We start from the raw sequence: 24,620 nt of genomic DNA on the forward strand, positions 1-24,620 counted from the left end.
AAGAGGTTTACGATAACAAGACAGGGAAAAATAAGCAAACCTCCCCTACATTTTTACAGAATGTTAAACTTGCTTTCTTGTAAATTATATTTTGTTTTATTCCTGTACAATTAGTTTAGTTTAGAGATACAGCACTGAAACAGGCCCTTCGGCCCACCGAGTCTGTGCCGACCATCAACCACCCATTTATACTAATCCTACACTAATTCCATATTCCTACCACATCCCCACCTGTCCCTATATTTTCCCTACCACCTACCTATACTAGGGGCAATTTATAATGGCCAATTTACGTATCAACCTGCAAGTCTTTGGCATGTGGGAGGAAACCGGAGCACCCGGAGGAAACCCACGCAGACACAGGGAGAACTTGCAAACTCCACACAGGCAGTACCCAGAATTGAAGCCGGGTCGCTGGAGCTGTGAGGCTGCGGTGCTAACCACTGCGCCACTGTGCCGCCCACAACATCATTGTACACTGTACATATGTTTTTTGATTAATGGGATATGTTTTTTATCTTTGGCAAAATGGGGGATGATGTGGGATCAATTTAAGAGACTGTAAGTGGAGAGTCACCAAAGAAAGTGATGTCATGCTACCCATGACCAGAGAGCTGTGGGTGTAGACCAATAGAGAAAGGTGTGTGTAGGTGTGCTGCTGTATTAGTTGTGCGTATATATGTTCCAGTTTATGTTACAATAAAGGCCGACGTATTCTTTGTCAATTATTTGTATTCGTGTGAATCTTGTAATAATTCACGTACTAAGGGACAAATAATATAATGCTGGCCACTGCATTTTAGGAAGGATGTGAAGGTCATTGAGAGGGTGCAGAGAAGATTTACCAGAATGGTTCCAGGGATGGAGGATTTTAGTTACAAGGTTAGGTTGGAAAAGTTGAGGTTGTTCTTCTGGGAGCAAAGGAGATTGTGGGGAGATTTGATAGTGGTGTACAAGACTATGACAGGCTTAGATAAGTTAGACAAGGAAAGATTGTTCCTATTAACTGATGATACAAGGACTAGGGGACACAGATTGAAGGTTTTGGGAAAGAGATGCAGGGGGAATGTGAGGAAGAACTTTTTACGCAGTGAGTGGTAATGACCTGGAACTCGCTGCCCACGAGATTGGTGGAAGTGGTGGCGTAGTGGTATTGTCACTGGACTAGTAGCCCAGAGACCCAGGGTATTGCTCAGGAGACATGGATTCAAATCCCACCAAGGCAGAAGGTGGAATTTTAATTCAATTAATAAAATCTGGAATTAAAAAGCTAGTCTAATGATGGCCATGAAACCATTGTCGATTGTTGTAAAAACCCACCTGGTTGACTAACGTCCTTTAGGGAAGGAGATCTGCTGTCTGACCTACATGTGACTCCAGACCCACAGCAATGTGATTGAGTCTGAAATGCCCTCTGAAATGGCCTAGCAAGCCATTCAGTTGTATCTAACTGCTGCGAAGTCAAAAAGGAATGAAACTGGACAGACCACGCGGCATGGACTTAAGTACTGGAAATGACAACAGCAAACCCAGGCCTGTCGACCCTGCAAAGTCCTCCTTACTAACAACTGGGGGCGTGTGCCAAAGTTGGGAGAGCTGCCCCACAGACTAGTCAAGCAACAGCCTGACATAGTCATACACATCGAATCATACCTGACAGACAATTTCCCAGCCAGCACCATCACCATCCCTGGGTGTGTCCTGTCCCACCAGCAGGACTGACCCAGCAAAGGTGGCGGCACAGTGGTGTTAAGTCAGGAGGGTGTCGCCCTGGCAGTCTTCAACATTGACTCCAGACCCCATGAAGTCTCATGGCATCAGGTCAAACATGGGCAAGGAAATCTCTTGCTGATTACCACCTACTGCCCTCCCTCAGCAGATGAATCAGTACTCCTCCATGTTGAACAGCACTTGGAGGAAACACTGAGGGTGGCAAGGGTGCAGAATGTACTCTGGGTGGAGGACTTCAACGGCCATCACCAAGAGTGGCTCGGTAGCACCACTACTGACCGAGCTGGTTGAGTCCTAAAGGACATAGCAGCTAGACTGGGTCTGCAGCAGGTGTTGAGGGAACCAACAAGAGGGAAAAATGTACTTGACCTCGACCTCACCAATCTGCCTGCCGCAGATGCATCTGTCCTTGACAGTATTGGTAGGAGTGACCACTGCACAGTTCTTGTGGAGACAAAGTCCTGTCTTCACATTGAGGATACCTTCCATCGTGTTGTATGGCACTTCCACTGTGCTAAATGAGATAGATTTCAAGCAGATCTAGAAATGCAAAACTGGGCATCCACGAGGCGCTGTGTGCCATCAGCAGCAGCAGAATTGTACTCAACCACAATCTGTAACCTCATGGCCCGGCATATCCTCCACTCTACCATTACCATCAAGCAAGGTGATCAACCCTGGTTCAATGAAGAGTGCAGGAGGGCATGCCAGGAGTAGCACCAGGCATACCTCAAAATGAGGTGTCAACCTGGTGAAGCTACAACCCAGGACTACTTGCATGCTAAACAGCATGTAGCTAAGCGATCCCAAAACCAACGGATCAGATCTAAGTTCTGCATTCCTGGCACATCCAGCCGTGAATGGTGGTGGACAATTAAACAACTAACTAGAGGAGGTGGCTCCACAAATATCCCCATCCTCAATGGTGGGGTGATGGGGGAGCTCAACACATCAGTGCAAAAGACACGGTTGAAGCATTTGCAACAATCTTCAGCCAGAAGTGCCGAGTTGATTATTCACCTCGGACTCCTCCTGAAGTCCCCAGCATCACAGATGCCATTCTTCAGCCGATTCGATTCACTCCGCATGATACCAAGAAACAACTGAAGGCACTGGATACTGCAAAGGCTATGGGCCCTGACAACATTCCGGCAATAGTACTAAAGACCTGTGCTCCAGAACTTGCTACGCCTCTAGCCAAGCTGTTCCAGCACAGCTACAACACTGGCATCTGCCCAGCAGTGTGGCAAATTCCCCAGGTATGTCTTGTACACAAAAAGCAGGACAAATCCAACCTGGCCAATTACCACCCCATCAGTCTACTCTCAATCATCAGTAAAGTGATGTAAGGTGTAGTCAACAGTGCTATCAAGCGGCACTTACTTAGCAATAACCTGCTCAGTTTGGGTTCTGCCAGGGTCACTCAGCTCCTGACCTGATTACAGCCTTGGTTCAAGCATGGACAAAAGAGCTGAACTCAAGAGGTGAGGTGACAGTGACTGCCCTTGACATCAAGGCAGCATTTGACCAAGTATGGCATCAAGGAGCCCTAGCAAAACTGGAGTCAATGGGAATCAGGGGGAAAACTCTCCGCTGGTTGGAGTCGTACCTAATGCAAAGGAAGATGGTTGTGGTTGTTGGAGGTCAATCATCTGAGCTCCAGGACATCACTGCAGGAGTTCCTTAGGATAGTTGTCCTCGGCCCAACCATCTTCAGCTGCTTCATCAATGACCTTCCTTCAATTCTAAGGTCAGAAGTGGGCAAGTTCACTGATGATTGCACAATGTTCAGCACCATTCACGAAGCCTCAGATACTGAAGCAGTCCGAGTAGAAATGCAGCAAAACCTGGACAATATCCAGGCTTGGGCTGATAAGTGGTAAGTAATATTCGTGCCACACTAGTGCAGGCAATGACCATCTCAAACATGAGAGAATCTAACCATCTCCCCTTGATATTCAATGGCATTACAACTGCTGAATCCCCCACGATCAACAGCCTGGGGGTTACCATTGACCAGAAACTGAACTGGACCAGCCATATAAATGCCATGACTGCAGGAACAGGTCAGAGGCTAGGAATCCTGCAGTGAGTAACTCACCACCTGACTCCCCAAAGCCTGTCGATCATCTACAAGGCACAAGTCAGGAATGTTGCATTCTCTCCACCTGCCTGGATGGGTGCAGCTCCAACAACACTCAAGAAGCTCGACACCATCCAGGACAAAGCAGCCCTCTTGATTGGCACCCCATCCACAAACGTTCACTCCCTCCACCACTGATGCACAGTGGCAGCAGTGTGTATCATCTACAAGATGCACTGCAGCAATGCAGCAAGGCTCCTTAGACGGCACCTTACAAACCCGTGATCTCTACCACCTAGAAGGACAAGAGCAGCAGATGCATGGGAACACCACCACCTCAGGTTCCCCTCCAAGCCACACATCATTCTGACTTGGAACTATATCGCCGTTCCTTCACTGTCGCTGGGCTAAAATCCTGGAACTCCCATCCTAACAGCACTGTGGGTATATCTACCCCACGTGGTTCAAGAAGGTGACTCACCATCACCTTCTCAAGGGCAATTAGGGATGGGCAATAAATGCTGGCCTAGCCAGCAATGCCCGCATCCCACAAACGAATATAAAAAACAGAGACAATCTATGATTTCAAAAGGAAATTTGAAAGGCAGTTGAAGAAAATAAAATTGCAGGGCTACGGGATTGAGAGGGGGAGTGGGACTGACTGGATTGCTGCGCAGAGAGCTGGCATACACTTAGTGGGCCGAATGGCCTTCTTCTATGCCGTAAATGACTCGATAATAAATAGATAATAAACAGGTTTGGTGGTTTCTGGAAAATAATTTGAGTAGCACTGGCAATACAACTCTTGCAGCAATGTCACAAATGCTTTATTTTTTTATGAACCACTGGTTTCTGGTATTCTATTTACAAAGTGTATCTAGTGTGCTTTAATTATTTTGATAGTTAGCTTTCTGTTGTTTTGGGGAGCCTTTATTGTTCTGGCTGTGTAGTGATACATATTGTTGAGTCATATGCTATAATCCTGCTTTTATTTTCAGGGTCAATTTGAGGCTAGAGTTTGGAAAGTGAGTTTGTGCAGCCTAACAGTGACTGAAAGCCCGTCTAACTGGATCAATCATCCAAATCCTTCCCCTCTGACTCAGGTCCAAACCCCATCAAATTCTTCCACAAAATTAAACACAAATCTTCACTGTTTAATCTGCTTCCCAGTCTTTGACTTTCTGTTTATACAGTTTCCTATCTCTAGTGTGATTGAGTTCTTGATATAATTGACGTTTGGTGGCCACATGATAGACAGTGTGATGCTATAATGTCCAAAAACCTGTTTTAGCCGTCACTTGGAGCATAAACCATTGAGTGCAGACTGCACAATTTATGTTAATTATACTGCATGGTTTCAGCTATAAAACCTGTGTCCAATATAAAGTTGAAAATATAAATTTAGGAAATTATATGCCAGTTTTCATAGAAACCCTAGCCTCTGAAGATTACCAGCTGATCTGGAGCCTATTGTATGAGTTACTCACTGCAGGATTCCTAGCCTCTGACCAGTTCTTGCAGTCATGGCATTTATATGGCTGGTCCAGTTCAGTTTCTGGTCAATGGTAACCCCCAGGCTGTTGATAGTGGGGGATTCAGCAATGGTATTTTTCTTTTCACATTGCATGAGCACAGTAGCAGTACTTATCTTACAGATGGCTATTCCTCTACATTCAATTGTTGCCACGGAAAGGTAGAACCTGATCTGATGTATTTCAACAGGGCAGTTTGGTTGACTTAGTCCTCAGGTTCCATTAGTGGCACATAATTCTAATAGCTGTAAGGTAGTCCTACATATAGCACTTCACAATTTACTATATACTCCATATTAAAATACAACCCAAATACAATCACTGGATCCAGTTGGTGTTGTTGATGTAAATGAAAACAGTAAAGGATAATTAGGTATATAGCAAATCCAATATCTATTTTTACCTTCCTCTTGATGAGGAGCTTTGTGGGAGAGACAGTTTATTCACTCTCAATAACAGCAATCTCTGTAATCATGAAACCCAATTAGTTGGCAGTGTACTCAGCTATCTAAACTATTTGCTTACTGCTCTACATCAGTACTTTCAGAGGATCTCTAATTAGCTTTCATCTAAAGAGGCTAGTCAAAGGAAAAAAAGGGGCTTAAGTGATTGTACCACCACTCAGCATTCGGCAAAATAATCATAAGCAATTTCAATCAGATTAATTTTGTCACAGATATCACTGAAAATTACCTCCCTCTTCCCTCTTATGATAAGGACCAATCTTCATTCCCAGAGTACCAGCACCCGAAGGAGACCAAAATATGTTTGATAATTATAAACCATCAGCTAAAAAAAATATTTTCACTAGATTTCCCAGATACATTGTGTAGTATTAGGTTGCATCGTTGCTATGGAACACAGCAACAGGTACAGTTTAATAAATGCTGGACATAATTGGATTTGTCTAGCCATATTCTGCAGCAGCTGAGTACAATGGAAAAGTACAACCAGCTATAGCAGTGATGTATAAAAGTGTGAAGGCTGTGATAGAGGACTGTAATGACAGCACTTTGACTCCTTCAACATTGTGTTTGTTTAGGAAGGTCCCAGAAATTGTATTTCACAGACCACATTCGCTATCAACACACAATTATCTGGCTTAATCATGTGGAACGGTGGCAAATTCACCTGGGGCTTAGGAACTAATGACATTCGCGTATGAGCTGCTTTAGTGAAATGGCCTAGCACCTGAAGCAGGAACAGCAAGATTGCTGGAGAAATTTGGTTTTCTTTCTTTTTCCCATTTCACAGCATCGAAACTCAACTCAAATCAACAAACACTCTTGATTGAACAGTGGAATAGTTGTGTTATTTTCACTTGCTTGCATTGAGCAGAATATATGTCGAGAGTATCTCGTTCCTGAAGAAAGTTCTCTCCCTCTTCCTGAGGGGAGTAATGAACTCTGTCAATAAGTACATGAAGAATAATCACATTAATACTAGGGTTTTCAATGGGTGGCAAAATATAATGATATGAGTAAAAGCATCATATGAAACTAAGATAGTACAGCACCAAACAATTTAAAAGACTATATGAGACAGTCAGAAAAATGAATGCACTAGCAGCTATTAATTGTGAACCTGAAGATGGTGAAACCTTATTTCTAGTGACAGATATTCTAAAATCCCAATCTTACTTCATATTTGACTAAATGGAACTTTACTCAAGCTACAGTGGAATTTCTACCTGTTTATACTGAAAAGCTGCTCTACTTTTTCATTATTGAATCAAAAAGAACAATAATATTTCAAGAATATAAACCTGAATCATCTGTCTGAAACCCCAAATTAGATATCCATGCAATGATTGGCTCAGTTAATTATACTTTTTAAAGACATCCATTCCAGCACAGTTCATAGAATTGCAGAATCACCGAATTATTAGAGCATGCAAGGAGGCCATTCGGCCCATCGTGTCTGCACTAGCTCTCCGAATGAGCAATTCACTGAGTGCCATTCCCCCGCCTTCTCCCCATAGCCCTGCACGCTCTTCCTTTTCAGATAACTATCTAATTCCCTTTCAAATGCCTCGATTGAACCTGCCTCCACCACACTCACTGGCGGGGCGTTCCAGATCCTAACCATTTACTGTGTGAAAAAGGTTTTCCTCATGTCGCCATTGCTTCTTTTGCCAATTACCTTAAATCTGTGCCCTCTCATTCTTGATCCTTTCATGAGTGGGAACATTTTTTCCCTATCTACTCTGTCCAGACCCCTAATGATTTTGAATACCTTTATCAAATCTCCTCTCAGCCTTCTCTTCTCCAAGGAAAATAGTCACAACTTCTCCAATCTTTGTAAATGAAGTTCCTCATCCCTGGAACCATTCTCAGGAATTGTTTCTGCACTCTCTCCAATCCCTTCACATCTTTCCTCAAATGTGGCACCCCATACTGGACAATACTCCAGTTGAGGTCGAACCAGTATTTTATACAAGTTTAACATAACTTCCCTGTTCCTGTACTCTGCCTCTATTAATAAAGCCTAGGCTACTGTATGTTTTATTAACCGCTCTCTCAACCTGTTCTGCCACCTTCAATGACTTATGCACATATGCACCCAAATCCCTCTGCTCCTGCACCCCTTTTAGAATTGTACCCTTTATTCTATATTGTCTCTCCATGTTCTACCTACCAAAATGAATCACCTCACATGTCTCCGCATTGAGTTTCATCAGCCACCTGTCCACACATTCCACCAACTTGTCTATGTCCTTTTTAAATTCCACACTATCTTCCTCACAGTTCACAATGCTTCCAAGTTTTGTATCTTCTGCAAATTTTGAAATTGCGCCCTATACACGAAGGTCTAGGTCATTAATATATATCAGGAAGAGCAAGAGTCCCAACACTGACCCCCAGGGAACTCCACTACAAACCTTCTTCCAGTCCGGAAAAACATCCATTAACCATTACTCTCTGTTTCCTGTCACTCAGCAAATTTTGTATCCATGTTGCTACTGTCCCTTTTATTCCATGAGCTATAGCCTTGCTCGCAAGTCTGTTGTACGGTACTGTATCAAATGCTTTTTGGATGTCCATGTACACCACATCAACAGCATTGCCCTCATCAATCCTCTCTATTACCTCTTCAAAAAAAACTCCAGCAAGTTAGTTAAATATGATTTTCCCTTAACAAATCCGTACTGTCTTTCTTTATTTAACCTGCATTTGTCCAGTTAAAGAAAATAATTTTAAGACTATTTCTATTTGATTATATTTCTAACAAAGTATATAGCAGTTTCAGGGCAGGCTTGCAATAATTGCAAGTTTCTTTAGGTTAGAATTGAAACCACTCTTATAATTACTGCCAGGAATGCAAACAATGACCTCCCCCAATAAATCAGTTAATAAAGGCAGTGAGCTTCAACTTTCTGGACTAAAAAGAACAAAAATCCCATTTCAGATCACCATTTAGGGATTCTTGCTGGAAAGTGCAATTTGGCTCAACTATGATGACATCAACAGTTGAATAGCCAATTGACACTCAATGCCTAGGTTCATAGATGAATGAATTCTTGGTGAGACACACCCAACACTTGTGAAATCATTTGTCTGCAGGAGCTGATAACTTCAGGAAGAAAGAAAATTGGCAAAATAAAAGAAGAATATAACAATTTCAAGTTTACTGTAATTGAATGACCTTGGCGCTCTCCCTACTTGATCATACTGTCACTCAATAATGCTCAATTGGTTAACCCTTGATACAGCCACACTTCCAGTGCATAAAGTATTTTTATGGCAAAAAAAAGGATTTAAAGAGCTTCCCTCTACCAGAAGACCATAAATAGGCCTGAGTGCTTTGACTATCTTTCTGTCAATATATCATACGTTGCTGCCACATTAAATAAAGTCCAGATATATTCATCACCCCTCAGCCCTCAATAGAACACTGTGATGTGAAATGTTTAATAATAGGTTTAATATGTTAAACAAAACATGGATTTTATTTGATAAGGTCACTAAGATAGCTCGATGCAGCAACTATTATAGATTCTTAAACCCACTTAAAATTATTCTTGTCACATTGGTGAGTATGTATCTTTTTGATGTTCTCGCAATTCCCAGTGAATGCAGGTCCACATTGTTATGAAGGAAAGATTTGAGTTCTGTCTCTGATAGTAAATCATTCTTATTTAACATGAACACTGACAGAATTGTTGGGAATTTTACAGCAGCATTACCATTTCGCAATGGAAAAATATATCATATTGCACTGTGATACAGTTTTACTTGGGTGTAGCAGGCGTTGAATATTTGTGCCTTCAAATTCTACATTTTATAATTTGCAAGTCAGTAAAATAAGGTTTTCAATATTGAAAACGTTCCAAAATGGGATTCAAGCTAAACTGCAGATTGCATGATACCTGTAGATTCATATATGAAGGGCCTTATATAGTTATTTGGGTCTGAACATTGGTTATAATTCCTAGTTAACAAAACTAGGTCTACTTCATAACAAGAATCGATTTAGCACTAATGTTCACAAGACCACACACTATGTAGTACTCCCCAGTTGATCTTTCATAATTAGGGATAACAAAGTTTAAAGATAAATGTATTCCCATTCAAAATAGAATAATTATTGTCAGAAATGATCTCTGGGGAATCAGTTAAACTGATTTGATGGTGATGATTCTGCTATTCCTATTTACAGTTCCACTAGACACATCCTTTTTTTTCTTTACTTGTCCCATTACCATCTCTTTTTGTCTTGCACCATCAACCCTTTTGTCATTTAATCTCCCCTGTCTTCCAAGCTATCACAGACCTTCCCATTTGTTCTTTCCCCACTTTTCCTCTTTCCATCCCTCTGTACTTGCTTATACAGCTCTAACATTTTCCAATTCTGATGAAAGGTCATCAACCTGAAACCTTAGCTATGGTTCTCTCTCCACAAATCTTGGCTGATCTGCTGAGTATTTCCAGAATTTTCTGTTTTGATCCCTTAAGGTACAATGGCAGTTTCAAAAGGACTCAGTAAGACATAGCTGTACAATTTTAAGAAAGCCTACAACACATATATTTTAATCATACAATGGAATGTCCTGTGAAGTTTACAAATAGCACACAGAAGAATTTCAAAATTAGGTTTATTATTTATCTGATTGTATCCATTGTGCTAGGTGTGACGGAACTTAATTAGCTTCATGAGATATTTTGCAGGGTACTGCAACCGGGCTGGATTTTACCAGCTGCTCAACGTCGGGGGTCATGGTGGGGGGGCCGGAAAACACTTGCGGGAAAGGCCTGCCACGCTACCTGATGCTGAGAAGGCCCCACTCCATATTACTGGCAGTGGTGAGGCCTCAGTGCAGCCGACCCACCGCATGGCAGCAGAGCCTTCATTTCAACATGTAAATAAAGGTTAATGCATGCAAATAAACTTACCTTGTCCTGATATCCGTCCCGCTGCGATATTCCAGCCGCTGGCCAGAACTCCCGTGCCTTCGGATCTCCTTTTGGAGAAATCAAGGCGTGACACTGGTGAAGAGGGGGGAGGAGTGAAATTTTCAGGGCGGGGGGGGGGGGGGGAGGTGGGACGGGAGAACACTTTTTTGATTGGTGGGGGGGGGGGGGGTCGAGGGTTAAAGTTATTTAAGGGTGGGGGGAAAGGTTGGAATCGGAATAAAAGTGTTTTGGGGGGATGGAATGGGCAGTTAATGAATCGCTTATTCCTTGGGGGTGTGGATGAGGGGAGTGAAAATGTTATTGAATGTGTAACTTTAGTTTTCAACATTCTTGGCCTCCAAAACTTCAAATGCTGCTGAAGGGCTTGAAGCCCTTTAAAAATGGCGCCGGCGCCTGCGCTGTTGCCAGGGATGGAGTGGCCACCCGCTTTACGTCATTTGGGGAGGTCATTCCACCCCATCCATTTAAATGAGCTGCTGCGTGAAATATCGCGGCGGCTCAGCGGCGCACAAGTCGCACGGCGCCGCACCTTTTTTCAAGCTTGCCGCCGTTCTCGGCAAATTCAGCCTGTGATGTCTTATGGAAGAAGTAGATAGTATTTGTTCATGCACTTATACCTGAGTTTCAATTGTCCTTCAGCTTTGATTAGAATTATGCATTTGACAACTGTGCAAGCTCAGTTCCTGAGTGAAATATTTAATAATGAAAATGCAAAATATACAGTATAGCTAATACTTTCGGCACTTCAATCTTAAAATTCTCATTTTAGTTTTCAAATGCCTTGATGGCCTCGCTACCACCCTACCTTTGTAATCTCCTCCAGCCCTATAACCCTCTGAGAGCTCTGCACTCCTCCAATTCAGGCCTCCTGGGCATCCCCAATTTTAATCGCTCCACCATTGGTGGCTGTGCCTTCAGCTGGCAAAGCTCTAAACTCTGGAATTCCCTTCCTAAATCTCTCTACCTCTCTTTCTTTCTTTAAGATGCTCCTTAAAACTTACATCTCTGACCAATTTTTTGGTCGTCTCTCCTAATATCTCCCTATGCGACTTGAGGCAGGATTTCCATAGCCCTGAGCTGGTGAGCTCAGAGGCAGGGAGAATGGGAAAATAGCAGGAAGCCATATCGGAATGGCTTCCTGATACACTCCTGCCTCCAGCGAAGTTTCCCATGGGCGGGCCGGCAGGTGGATTGGCTGCCCGCTCAATTGACACGAGAGCCAATTGAAGTAATTACGGCTCCAATTAGGGGTGATTTTACCAGCATTTGCCAGCATCGAGTGGCACTCAATTTTTGCGAAGGCTGCCAGCTTCATAGTGGAGTCTGGGGGAGCCATCAGAGCCAGAGACTCCATTCCCCAAAGTGGGGGCCACAAGCAGGGAAGGCCGCACACGCAGCCCCAATGGGTTTCCCCTCCAATCAGAGGGGCCTGCCTGATTGGTCACTCTGAATGCTTATTTTTAACTTACGTCCCCAAGGGCACCTCCATGTTGAGGTTCCCTCTCAATCCATGGCCTGTCTCAGCAGCGTCCACGTCTCTCTGTGAGGTTGCCAACACTTCAGAGCTGCCGGCCCTGTGATGGTTCCAGCAGCATCAGGAGTCCGTCCACCATCCTTAATTGGATAGTGAGTTTGGAGGCAGCCAATTAGGAAGCTGTCTCCGGGAAAACAGCTCGGCCAGTCTGGCTCCCGGCAAGTGCAGCCTCAGGCTCCCCATTTGATCCCGATGTTAGGGTCCCGAAGCCCCCAGTAAAATTCCACTGTTGTGTCAAATTTTGTTTGATAACTATCTTATGAAGGATTTTCGGGCGTTCTACTAAATTAAAGGTGCTCTACTGATGTAAGTTGTTTTTGTTGTTGAATGATGTGGCTAGCAGGTAAGAAACTCTGGATCCCAGTTTCTTGACCTTCCCTTTAGAATTTTTGCAGTAATCTGTAACACACCAAAGTTTTTAAAAATGATTTTGATAATTATTTCCACCCAAAAAATGAATATTTGCATATGATACAAAATACTGTTAACTGTTAATAAAAATTACTGTGCTGTTGGTACAGAAAGTAGCATGATGGTTTGGAATTATCGGGTGGCACTGACATATTGCAGGTACAATTGATTTTGCCTTTGCTGCTACCAATGTTTATTGTGGCAGGAAAGCAAAGTATGCAGGCATATCTGATGCCTCTAACTCTCAAATATCCATCAAAAATATAAAATCCCTTTAAGCTGGTTTGTTTGTATTTTGCCATTTATGTTAGCAGATGAGAGCCAAATTGTTTTCTCTTACACATGACATCTAAGTTTTCTCCTGTGAAGAATGATGCTACTGCTTCAGGCAAATCTTGTGTAATTCTGACAACGTTTTACGAATGCAGACTTTGTGAGAAGAAAACAAACCAACAATTCACTTGAAGACTGCCTCAGAGCTTTTCAATGGAGTAAACTTGGTTACATGAGCGCTGGTCACCAAACAGTACCCGCAATAGGAAATATGCTTGAAGAAATACATTCAGTTGAGAATCCAGATATACAGAGCAGTCATTTATTTAGAAGCCGTAACACTGTTTGCTTTCTTGTATTAATCTTTCTTGAGACATGTAAAGTCTAATGGGTACAGTGTTCATGTATATGTGGAAAACCAAGCTTCAAACAGCTTGAGACCAAATAATAATTAAACTAGTATCTTACCATAAAAACATAGATGAGCTGAAGTAACTGGGAATTTCATAATTATACCATGTAATATCAATATAGCAAAATATCATTAATTCAAATGACTCAACTATTTGGCACAGTTCTATGTGTGTGGTTTATGATATGGTCTAAATCACTTCATTATGCTGGTGCCTTATAATAACTTCCTCTCAAGTACATATCATTTTGTTCCCAATCCATCCCAGTCTATCTGCTATTTTATCCTAGCAGATTTATCCTGATGTAATTTGACAGCTTTACTGAGATCTAGTATATCATAATATGCAGGCTATAGGGTTGAGCAGAAGGTGACGGTGTTTATTTAAAAATACACAATAGATGAATGACAATGAGAGCTAAAAATGACAGGTTTGTTCCACTGCACATTTTGATGTCACAACATAAAACATAAAAATTCCAGTGAAATTCAATGCAAGCTCGAGGAACAGCATCTCATTTACTGATTAGGCATGCTACGACCTGCCGGACTGAACATTGAGTTCAATCATTTCAGAGCATGACGGGCCCCTCCTTTTCATTTTTAGTTCTTTTTTCTTTTTTCTTTGTTTATTTTATTTTGGTTTGTTTCATCATTCTTTTTTTGTACTATGTGCCTGCCCACTGTTTTTTTCATGTTTTGCTTTTGGCCAGGGCTGTTCATTTTTCTGTCAATTAACACCCTCTCTGCACTAACGCTTTGTCTTTCATCATACCATTAACATATCATTTGCCTTTGCTCCATGACCTTCTGGTCAGTTATTCTCTGTGACCCTGTCCTATCAACACCTTCCCTTTTGTTATCTCTTGCCCCACCTCTGCTTTACTTGCTTAAAACCTTTGCCAGTTTCAATGAAAGGTCACTGACCTGAACTGTTAACTCCGCTTCTCTCTCCACAGATGCTGCCAGACCTGTTGAATATTTCCAGCATTTCTTGTTTTTATTTCAGATTTCCAGCATCTGCAGTATTTTGCTTTAATAAAAATTACAAAATTATTTTTGACTGTGCGGAATAGTTCCAGGATGTTCAGCAAGAGGCAGTTTCATTCACTTCTAGTGCACAAGATGTTGGGCGGCACAGTGGCGCAATGGTTAGCACCGCAGCCTCACAGCTCCAGCGACCCGAGTTTGATTCTGGGTACTGCCTCTGTGGAGTTTGCAAGTTCTCCCTGTGACCGTGTGGGTTTTCGCCGGGTGCTCCGGTTTCCTCCCACAGCCAAAGACTTGCAGGTTGATAGATAAATTGGCCATTATAAACTGCCCCTAGTATAGGTAGGTGATGTGGTAGGAATATGGGATTAATGTCGGATTACTATAAATGGGTGGTTGATGGTCAGCACAGACTCAAAGGCCTGTTTCAGTGCTGTATCTGTAAAAAAATAAATGAATACTTTACAGTTGTCCACATTTAATGTTGGCCCTTAAAATGTTGAAGAGATCATTTTTTTAGAATATTTAATTTTTGTTTATTTACAGTCTTAAGAATAAACAACCAAGAGTAATTCCATTGAATAGTTTCCTCAAACAATTCAAATGATATCATAAAACAATGACTAGCAATCCAGAGTCCCAGGCTAATGCTCCCACCATGGCAACTGGTGGAATTTAAATTCAAGTAATACATCTGGAATTGAAAGCTAGTCTCAGTAATGGTGACCATGAAACTACCAGATTGTTGGAAACACCCATTTAGTTCACTAATCTCCTTTAGGGAAGGAAATCTGTCATCCTTACTTGGTCTGGCCTACATGTGACTCCAGACTCTTAACTGCCCTCTGAAATGGCCCAGCAAACCATTCAGTTGTTAAGGGCAACTAGGGTTGGGCAATAATTGTTGGCCTTGCCAATGCCATCCACATCCCATGAAAGAATAAATGAAAAAGTAAAGCTAAAGTGTTCATAACAATTACCAAAATCCCAAAGTGAGACTCCAGCCTTCAGATCACTCATGTCTTTATAATATACATTACAAGATTTAGTGGCGAGTTCCCCAGAATTCAGCACAGAAAGCCCAGATTTACGAGTCTGGAAACTGCTTTATGCATTGTCATCTTATGAATGTTTAACATGTTTACAGCAAATTCTTATCTCTGCCATTTTAACAAAGACATTAATCCAGTTTTTAAAAAAGTGGTTCCTTGACAATTTCCCTGGCCTTGCCACACTAGAAAGGTAGGCAGGAGCAGGATTGGCATTGTGTTTAAATATAAAAGAATAATTTGTTCAGAAGAAATGAACTCAAATGCTTTTCCCATTTTTTCAAATAACAGCTGGCAGTGATGATTCTATGATTGCCATTTACACCTCCTTTACATCCATCTTTTGTATCTTTTCTCAGCCCATTACCACCTCCTTTGCCTTGCACCATCACTCCTTTTGTCATTTAATCTCTTTTGCCTTCTACCTACCTTCTCTTTTGTTCTTCCCCCCATTCCCTGGCTCTGTGCTTGCTTAAAACCTGTTACAAAACTAACATTTTCCAGTTTTGTTGATAGGACATCGACCTATTATCTCTGTCTCTCTCCAATGCTGCTTGACCTGTTAACTATTCCCAACATTTTATAGGAATAGGAGTAGGCCGTTTAACCTCTTAAGCCTTTTTCAACATCAAATAAATATTTACAAATTGTACCAGTGACCCCGTAGTGCTGTTAGTGTGATTTTTTGAAACATTTGCGAGTGCTTATGCGTTTGGACGATCTCTCGCCACCAGCCACACCAGAGGCAGGTGGCTGTTCAGGCTGCCCCATTGCTCTGGATGACTTTGGTGGGTGTCCTGTGCCTGTCCGAGGCTGTGTGGGCCTCGGTATGTTATGGTGACCCTGACGAGTCTCAGGAACATCCTCTGACATCCTGGGAGTATGCAGTGCGAATGTCACTGGCAGAGGGTTCGGAGCTGCAGGATGCATCAGGAGCACCCTGAGAGGATACCCCATATGAATTATGCTGCTGCCCCTGTGCCCTCTCAAGGCTCAATTGGTCCTCTCTGCTGACCTCAGAGGGATGAGCAGATTCCAAACGTCGCCTGAGCACCATACACAGATCTCTAAGGCACTGGTCCATGGAGCCCACTCTCTCTGTGAGGTTATGCATGGCCTCCAGGATCTGGCCCTCCAACACAGCCGCCAATCTGTCAGTGGAGGAAGCCTGATGGGCAGATCACAGGGACTGTGTGGGACTCATGGCCTGGATGGAGATCTCCAAAGTCCGAGCCATAGCACGCAATGTCTCTGGTAACTCTGCCATATCTCCACGCACCACACGCTGCACCTGCAGCATCTCCTGCCGAATGGATGTCAGTAGAGGCTCGTCATTAGCTTATGGCTCTGCACTGGGGAATGGGGGCAACTCTGCATTCTCTGAGCAGGGCTGGCAGCCCTTTAAAAATGGACAGTTGACATGCTCATGGCATCACCTAACCCGCTTCTCACCTCTCCATCACCAGGTTTGTGAGGCGCAGCAGATGACAATAATTCTAGATACCCTTGCTGACGAATATTGGAGGGTACCACCCGAGCGATCAAGACACCTAAATCTCATTTTGAGAAGACCTATGGTCTGCTCTATGGTGACTCTGATGGTTGCATGGCTTTCATTGTAACGTTCCTCTGCCTCATTCCATGGGTTCCTCACCAGTGTCATCAGCCATATCTTCAGCAGATAACCCCTGTCGCCAAGTATCCATCCTTGCAGACATTCAGGAGGGCTGAATAGTGCTGGCACCTGGGAGTTCCGGAGAATGAATGCATCGTGACTGCTTCCAGGATACTGAGTACACACCTGTAATATTCCCTTACGGTGGTCACAGATGATTTGAACATTCATTGAGTGAAAGCCCTTTCGGTTAATGAAGGCCCCTGACTGACCTGTAGGTGCTCGAATGGCCACATGAGTGCAGTCTATCATGCCCTGGACCATGGGGAACCCAGCAATGGCGCTGAAGCCTCTGGCTCTTTCGGCCTGACTGACGGCATCCGTCTTGAACTTGATGATCTGGTTGACACGTCTGAATATGGCATCAGTCACCATCTTAATGCAGTGATGCGCTGATGATTGCAAGACCCCGCACATGTCTACCGATGAAGCCTGGAATGAGACTGATGCATAGACATTTAGTGCAACTATTAGCTTCGGTGTAATTGACATTGGATGGCCACCCGTGCTGTCGGAAGCGACCTCCATTGCCAGAATCTCACAGAGAGATATGACAGTCTCCCATGACAGGTGCAGTCTTCTTTGGCACTGGCGCTCTGACATTTGTAGAAAGCTCAAACGCAGGTGGTAGACCTGGCCTGCTGGGTAGTCTCGTCTCCTGACAGGTGGTTGCACCCGGGCCACTCTGTCACTTTCTCCCCCTCCCCCATTATGAGGCTGCACTTGGTCAGCAGGTTGCTGGTTCCCCTGGCCAGTTGCCCTCCTATTCCTCCTTGGGGTGTAGTCTTCCTCATTAGATGAGCCGCCTCCAGAGTGGACAATTCCCATTGATGCAGTGTTCCAGAGATGTAATTAGTACAGGTATTACCAGCCTGCTGTAAGGACTGGCACTCACAAACCCCTCCCCTTAACTCAATAAATCAATACTGTTGGGGCCAGACCAGAAGTGACTAACACTCAGGTGACCCCTGGTGAATCAGCAGAAACAACCCCAAACGTAAAAGTAATGTACAGAAATATCACAGAATAATGAACCAAAACAGTACCTCCAACTCCTTCACAAGAGACACTGCTTGCCGCTCTTTTAAAGCTGCCGGGTTCCCAACTCGCCCCTCGACTCGTTTTGCAGCTGTAAAATTTGACAGCCGATGTAAAATGGCTGTCAATTGTTTTAAAAAAAAAATCTCAATTGGCATTTAATTGATGCAAATCGGACGGTGAACTGCGCCTCGATCTCACCCGTCATCCGACCTGCGTAAAATTATGCTTGGGCGTCATGACATCAGGGACCCGACCCGACGTCATCGCCTGCCATTTTTTACCTCCGCCACCTCAGAAGACTGCCATTTTTAGAAGGTAAAACTCCAGCCCTCGTTAGTTAATTTGGAACATGAGCCAGGCTTGAATGCTGATGTTACTAACTTCCAGAGAGGCTTGGGGAGAACTAATATACAGATGGCACAGGTGAACTAGAATTATTCGAGTCCAAGAGTGTACGAAATCTCTGGAGAGACAGGAAGTGGTGTGGGTAACTTCCACTTCTCACCTCCCAACTGACCACAATAGTGTTTTGTTAAAAATGGTGTGTTATTTCCTGAGTATTTTACGGTCAAATAAACAGACAAATGATAGGTTTCCGCATAAGTTTAAAAAAAATGAAGGTTAAATTTTACTTAAACAGCAAAATCTGAATTGTTCACAACCTTCACCGACTCTCACACTCACATACATGCATAGACAAGAAAAAAGGGTAGGATGCAATTAAAATCCAAAGTGAGGTAAAAGTTCGTGGTTCACAGAAACCTGTTGAATCTTCTCAAGAGGAAGGTGTAGGCCTATATGTTTGAAGTTATAAACTTGCTGACATGTCGTAGATTTCTGGTGGTTAAAACTTCGGTTTGGCAGTGGTGGTCATTTTTTAAGTTCTCTGCTGCAGCAAGTTGAATTATAGCATTAGCAGCAGGGTTTCTCTCTTATGCTGGACCACTCTTACAGCCCTTGGCTGGAACTGGCTTTTGGTGGTCTTTTCTTGATCTCCCCTCTCTCTTCAGAGGGCTACCTTTTAACGTAAATATCCATCACATTTGAGTCTCTGTCATGTCACACCGAGCCCTCTCCCCTGGTGTGACCACACAATGGTCCAAGATATGGAAACTATTGCTATCCGTTGGCGTCTGGATGAGGGTCATCTGTTACAATGGAGCTACTTCACATCCATTCATTTCAGTTTGGGCTGTGGAGTCAGTCTGTCTTACAGAACCTCTGTTAGATCCATTCCTGTAGGTAGGAGTCATTAACATGTAATGGGTTCCTTTGAATTTCAATGGGTTTTCCCCAGAGCTAATTCAGATACAGATAATGAGTTTCATCTTTGCAGCCAGGCTTGTTGATTGCCAGGACAGGAGGGGTCACCTGACCTCTACTCCGTTTTGTCTGTGGTACAGATGTTCCCATTTTCTTGTGGCTCAGTTTTATTGTCATAATTCCTCCAGTTCATTGTTTAAAAATTCTTCCGAGCATGACAAAACCAAAAAGCTGCAGCTTTGTGGGAGACACAAAATCTGCTCACAGGAAATGTAGCAAGATTGCTGAAAAAGCGAATGACTTGTTAACATTACCGCTCCTTCTTAGGATGGAACTTGAGCAGAGAACAGAGGGGTTGGAAGTTAAAGTCTTACCCCATTGATCAAGGCATAGCAAATCCAATAGAACAGGGATGGACACTTCTTCCGCCCATGACCCTACATCACAACTGTATTATGCTCATTTCAACGCACTGGCCTGTTCCTTTCATCACTTCATGTCACACACATTTCCCTTTGCATTGTTGTTTGCCTTTGCCTGGTAGTTGCATGATAGTAACAGCAATAATGGAGTTGTTGACTAAGAATTGGAATTAATGTAATTCAATTAGCCCATCAACTAGCCTACAACCATGTATCATGCCTCAAATTATTCAAATACTGGACCCCGAAATATTATCTTCTGAAAGAAATCTGTCTAATTTGGATAAATTACTCCTCAACCTTCTAAATTCAAGGGAATACAAGCCACATTTAGGCAACCTGTCTTCATAATTTAACCCTTTAAACTGGGGAACAAAGCATTGATCATCTGCTAAATGAAGCTGTGAACTGCAGACTGTGCTATGCAGTTGATGTCCCCTCCTGTAGTCTGAAAGGATCCAGCGGTAAAAATGTTCAGGGCAATGGTGACTTTGAGGGCCGTTGGCATGGCATGCACCCTGACCCAGCAGGCAGCAGATCCTGTTGCAGGAATGCAGTTGTCAGCAACAGTTTCCCTGGAGAAGTGCAGCCTCCTCTTGCACTGCTCCTCAGATATGTCCAAGAAGGTGACTCTTGGCCTGTAGATGCTGTGTGCTGGGTATGGCCTCGTTATGCATTCCCCAACCACACACACTCCACCCCTCCTACCTGAACTCTTCTGCGAGGCCCAGCTGCTAGTGCTGTTGTTGCTGCACCTTTAAGTCTTGCTGCATCCAGAACAGAAAATCAATAAATGCTCTAATAGTAAGTAGAGAAAGCTGAGTAAAGGGTTGTAAAGCAACAAAAGGTGTGGTTGTATAAATTGGAAGCTCTCATGGTAAACCAGACCTTAAACAATCCTGTGATTCAGTGATGTGCAGCTGCTGGATTATACTGCTTCAAAAGCTCAAAAGCTCTCAGACATCAAACCCACTAGGTTTTGCTGGACAGTCCAGGACTGGGAGAGGCTAGTTTCCTGCATATAGATGCACTAACCGAGTGAATGATTCATAACGTTGAATTTTCTCTAAGCAGACCCACATGGAACGGGGAGGCCAGTAGCGGGTTGGAACCCGTTTGCAATTGAAGTGTTTTAAAAAAAAATTCAGCCACACAATCAGCATTCGCTTATGGGTTTCCCTGAGAGGGTGGAGTGATGATGACCCGCATCTGTCAAAGGAAAGATTTCCACTTAAAGGGACCCCGGAAAGGATCAGAAGGGATGAACTGTACATTGATTCTTGTGGTTTTGGTAACTACAAGAATGAAGATCTCGCACATCAACTGCCACCACCACCGCCCCCCATCCCCACCCCACACCCCGAGGTCTCTGACTCTTATCTGGAGGACCCGCAATGGGATCTGAGGGACTGAAATGAGGTGATGCTTACTGAGATTGGGAGGAAGCGACCAGCCTCTCAAACCAAGCAGGCATGGATGGAAGTGGCCGAGGAAGTGAGCAGCAGAAGAGTGGTCCCTCAAACCTGGAGACAATGGCCCAAGAGATTCAAGGACCTCATTAGGGTGGGAAAGGTGAGTGGCATAACATTTGCAGGTGCCAGATCCCACACTCTGATTTTTCAGCATTCTCCTGCACAGCATTCCTCAGAACAACACACCTTGCAGTTGCACTCATTCATCTCTCTCCAGGTACCTCCTTTCATCCGCATCTGAACAGTCAACACTCAAACTCACCCTCATTTTTGTGCCATTTCACACCCATCTCTCACAATCACCCTCCACCAATGTTGTCCTCCATACAATCCATTTCTCACTCTGTGCTTTCTGAGCTTGCAGAACTCTAGGGAGAGGCAGAGAACTGAGGGGTGAGGGGTGGTTGGGGAGCCCCCCAGTGAGAGCTACCTTGACAGTCACTGGCAATGCTGCCCACCTGCTTCATTGGGAAGGAGGCCTTGCTTCAGGAGGCTGCAGATGTCAGCAATGATCTTCCATGAAAGCCTGAGCCTCCTGAGGCACTGGTGCTCATACATGTTGAGAGAACTGATCTTCTGCCTGTAGACCCAGTATTGAGGGTCTCACCTCTTTTGAACTAGATCTTTGTATCCATCCTCTCTGCTTATAGTTCAGAAGGGTCATCATTTTCATCTCAGTGAATAGCAACAACATCATTTTAAATCACCAGTGTTTTGCCTTTGGTTCAGACACAAGGTCTGAATTAAAAGGTCAAAGTTATGCTGCGATGATGTCATACGTGCCCCCACTGCAACTTAAACGCACTCGGTTAGTGCATCTATATGCAGGAAACTAGCTGACATTGCAGGTAATATCTTTAATTTTCAGGAAAGAGACATTACAGTTGAGGGAGATGTTGGACAGTTGAGAGTTAATAATAAACTATAATAATCATGGGGATCCCCAAAGACACATTGTACAGCGAGCTCGCCACTGGTATCAGACCCACCGGCCGTCCATGTCTCCGTTATAAAGACGTCTGCAAACGCGACATGAAATCGTGTGACATTGATCACAAGTCGTGGGAGTCAGTTGCCAGCATTCGCCAGAGCTGGCGGGCAGCCATAAAGACAGGGCTAAATTGTGGCGAGTCGAAGAGACTTAGTAGTTGGCAGGAAAAAAGACAGAGGCGCAAGGGGAGAGCCAACTGTGCAACAGCCCCAACAAACAAATTTCTCTGCAGCACCTGTGGAAGAGCCTGTTACTCCAGAATTGGCCTTTATAGCCACTCCAGGCGCTGCTTCACAAACCACTGACCACCTCCAGGCGCGTATCCATTGTCTCTCGAGATAAGGAGGCCCAAAAGAAAAAAAAGAATAATAATCATAATGAACCGTAGTAATAGAGAGTGATGGATGGACCAGCATGTTACTAGGTAATACAAAGAAAGATGAAACATGGAATACAAACAAAGGGGTTTTGTTTTACTCTAGGGGCTGAATTTTTTTGGCCCTGGCGTAGCGAGCTTGGAGGCAGGGAATCGGTAAAATGGGGACTCATGTTGGGATTTTGCCACCGACGGAGTGGTCCCCGTGCCGCATGTGGAGGTCGCCAGCTCAATGGAGGTGACCTCCCTGACAGGCCATGGGAGGTCATCGGTGCTGGAGATTCCATGTCCAATTGACAGGGCTGCGGGCAGGAAAGGCTGCACCCACAGGCCAAACGATGCCTTAGAGAGGTTTTCCCTCCACTTCAAGTCTTCAGCCTCATATTTCTTTATTTGTATCCATGCCTCCAATGACACTTCCAGTTGAGGTGCCTTTATGGTCCCCAACCTGCTTCAGCAGCACCCAGCTCTCCTGGTGGGGCAATTGAGGCTCCAGAGCTTCTGGCCCTCTGATTGGGCCTGCAGCATCGGGAGTCTACCCATTGTCCTTGTTAGGACGGCAAGTGCGGAAGCAGCCAATTAGGAGGCCACCTCCTGGAGGATTGTGCCGATGGTCTTGCTGCCGGCACGTGCAGGTCAGGACCCGTATTTGGTCCCAACTTCAGGGTACCAAAACCCACAGGAAAATCCAACCCTAGATATCTGGTTATCAAATGGAATGTCAGGGTATGCCAGCAAGAATGGACATTGACCATGGGTGATTCATTAAGAACTAATATCCATAATACAGAATGCTTTGAAATAATAATAAGACTGTACCTATCTCAAAAGAGGGTTAAACAGTCTGAAAGTCTGCCTTTGTCTGAAATACCAGTTTGTGGTAAACAATCAGTGTATATAGGGCTCAGTCAGGTAGCAGAAACAAGAGAAATCCGAATTGCTACCCTTTGTATTGTATGGACTGATCATCTACACTGCACAAATGGGGCAACATTTAGTGGAGCTGGCGGGGCTCCCTGAAGCCGAGCCAAAAAACGGTGGGAATCCTGTCTCGGCCTTTTGGAGCCCCTCCTGTAATATACTGTATTAGACTGGCTGAATGTATTGTGATATATGTAATAGTTAAGCATTGTTATACTGCTAAACTGCCTCTCTGCTGCCCTATCTGTTGGGAAGTGTAAATGAAAGTTGGCAACATTGCTGACCCCAGTAAAGACCTCATACAGTTTTACTCTGAATACACAACAGAACATGATGACGAAAGGATGGGATTTTTTTTTTAAATCTCATTCCAGAAATTACAGTCTGAAGAACATTCTGACACACTTTTTGAAATGCCCAAAGTCGAGTTTGAGCAATTTGAAAGATTATTCTGGGTGTGTCTTCAAATTGTGCTCAGCTACAACTCAGTGACTACATTATTTTAAAAATATGGCACTGAAGACTTATTGTGGAACAATGGGGGAATTCAACCCTAACAAAGAGGACTGGTGTAATTATGAACGAAGGTTACACATTTGGCTTAAAGCCAACAAAATCTTAGATGAGGATAAAGTGATTTAAAAGGGCCAAATGCCTTTGAGGTGGTGTTTAACCAATGTTGCCCATGAGATCCCTGTACTTTGGAATATTCTGAGATAAATAAGACTCATATTATGACTCGACTAAGAACAAAATTATGCTCCAAGTTGCATTTCGTGGAAGGAAGCAGTTGCCAAGTGAGTCTATTGCAGATTATATTCTTGAATTAAAGATATTGTCTCATCACTGTGATTATAGTGCCAACTTAGAAGTCAATCTTAGAGACACATTCGTTGGAGGTCTAAAGAACAGTAAAATCCAGGCCAAGCTTTTGTTTAAAGGCAATAAGCTGATGTGGAAGGAGGCCTTCGATGCGGCTACAACCATGGAAAAGGCAGGATGAGATAGTGACAGATTGCAAGGAAGTTCT

Source organism: Heterodontus francisci, chromosome 6, assembly GCF_036365525.1.
Source record: "Heterodontus francisci isolate sHetFra1 chromosome 6, sHetFra1.hap1, whole genome shotgun sequence".
Lineage (NCBI taxonomy): Eukaryota > Metazoa > Chordata > Chondrichthyes > Heterodontiformes > Heterodontidae > Heterodontus > Heterodontus francisci.